Raw genomic sequence first — 2,293 nt, 5'->3', positions numbered from 1 at the left:
AGAAAGAAAGCAAAGTTGTGGTTTATTTTCTATTTATTATCTTTAATCATGCTATTTAGAGTTCAGTCTTTATCCTCCTCCTGGTCCCCCCTGATAGAGTTCCACATCCAGTATGTCCACACCATTGCCTCCAAGAACATGTTCATAATCACCACCAGCACAGCACACACAGCCAGGCCTCGTGACTCTCTGGGCTCTCAAGTCTCTTCAGGGTTAGGAGCATCTTCTCTCACAAAGGTTGGACCTGGCAATCTTCTGCTGGATATGTCAGCTTTAGTTTCAAGAGGCCCGTCTACTCCTTCCTGAGCTTCTTGCCTTCATGCTCGTGTTCCTTGGGGCGACTGCTTTCAGGGGGTCTTTTCGAACTGGCGTGCTGTTTGATTTCTGCCAAAAACTTGTCTAAACCAAAAGGATCTTCCTCAAATTGAACTGGTCCTTCTCGGCCTCTGTGTGTGTGGTCTGAACCAGAAAACACCTTACGAGGAATGAATCTGTTGGTTTGGATCCTGGTTGCGAGGTAATCGCTGTCCACGTCCTTGTCCACATCTTGACTGGGCCTGTAGATACTCCGAGTCACATCTCTGCCACCTCTCCAGGGCTGATCATAAACACTGTAAAGCCCGTCTTCTCCACCTGCAAACCCACTGTCCATACCCTTGGACTGGTTGAAGAGCCTTAGGTCATACTGGACATCACTGGAAGGCAGAGGTTTGGGCACTCCAAGAGCAATGACTTCACTGATATCTCGGTTAACATTTCTCTGTGGTTTTGACCTCTGGTCAGGTGCTGTCCTGGAAAGGTTGAGGCCGTGCCGCCTCTCTTGTTGCCTGTCCTGACGGATTTCATCCCTTTCCCGGGCCTCTCCATCCTCTTTTTCCACATGGGATTTCATCCCAGCTCTCCTCTCTCTGGCTTTCTGAGCCATCTCTCTAAGCTTCTCTTCGTGTTTCTCCTTTTCTTTTTGAGCCATCTTTCTCTGCAACTCGGCTCGCATTTGCACACCTGCACGAGCCTTCTGCTCAGCAAGGTCCAGCGCTTGAGCCAGTTTGGCAAAGTTTCCATTTATCCGTATAGGCTGCAGCCCCCCTCCATCGGAAGCGTCCCGTTTATCCAACGGAATCGCATAACCCTTCGAGTTCTTCCAGCTGGAGATACAGGGCGGGATCTTCCACTCCTGCTGCTCTCTAACAGTCGTCTTCGGTGGAGGAGAGTGCATTACAGGTGCCGGAGGAGAAGGTGGCCCCCGAGGAAGTTTCTTGTGAATCCTGAATCTCGGAGGCTCCACTGGGTCTTTCTGCATTTCTACCATCCGAATAAGCCTCTGCTTAGCTCCACAACGGAAGGCTCCTCCTTGCTGAGATGGCGTGTATTGGAGGTGCCAAGCAGGGGCCAGCTTGCCAGCTGCAGGAACTGGCGTGGCCGCACTGAGCTTCCTTGATAGTAACGTGTGCAAGGCTGCCCTTGTCTTTTCTGTGGTCTCTTTAACGGTCTCTTGATCGGGTCTTTGCAGGTCTGGGTCATCGATATTCATAACCTCCCTCGGAAGGAGGTCAGTGTATTTGCTGTAAACGACCTTGTCTCTGGTCTGTCCCTGTCGAGCGATTGCATCGTACTTAACTTTCCCTTCATGATCCAACTGAAGGGCCAGTGCATTCGAGGTTTTGGCCTTTCGCCCCATATCCAGTGGATACTGGGCCACATGGATTTCTGGGAAAGCACCTCCATCTCCAAAATCCTCTAAGGAGCTCGGAATCCAGTCTTCTTTCCTGTATCCGTACCCGGGAGGCTCCCTTCTCCAGGGCCGCAGCGAGGTCTGCAGTGACCGCTGAGATCTTGCCCTTTCTTCAGCTCCATGTTGGTCCTGAGGTAGCTGAGTCGGCTCAGGTAGAGAGCTGGTGAGCCCCATCTTCTCCCAAGGAGGTCTGAGACAGTTAAGAAGATTCTTTCTATCTCAGATAAGGTTTTGCTGAGTAGCCCTGGCTGCCCTGGAACTCTTTCCACAGACCAGCCTGGTCTAGATCAGGTAGCTGCTTGCCTCTGCTTCCCAATTCAAAGGCAGCAAGGAGTGACTACTGCATCTCACGCTGGGCAGAGCTTGTATATATATGTGTATTTCCTCCAAACCCCGCCTCCACAGGGCCACACCTCCTTCAACAAGGCCACACCTCCTGTTAGTAACACACCCTGCGCCAAGCGTAATTCAATCACCACACCAAAACACACCAATAAAACAAACAAAAGGACAATTCCTTGTTTTGTTAGTTTTTTTAAATTAATTATTCCATTGCATTGC

At 50.5% G+C, this 2,293-nt stretch overlaps 1 pseudogene; it reads right to left on the bottom strand.

Annotated features, from left to right (window-relative positions):
- Window positions 1-292: 292 nt before the first annotated feature.
- Window positions 293-1,906, bottom strand: LOC114611080 (annotated as a pseudogene).
- Window positions 1,907-2,293: the final 387 nt, after the last annotated feature.

Source organism: Grammomys surdaster, unplaced genomic scaffold (assembly GCF_004785775.1).
Source record: "Grammomys surdaster isolate TR1022 unplaced genomic scaffold, NIH_TR_1.0 126081, whole genome shotgun sequence".
In the NCBI taxonomy this organism is placed as follows: Eukaryota; Metazoa; Chordata; class Mammalia; order Rodentia; family Muridae; genus Grammomys; species Grammomys surdaster.
This window is presented reverse-complemented; position numbering and strand designations above follow the sequence as displayed.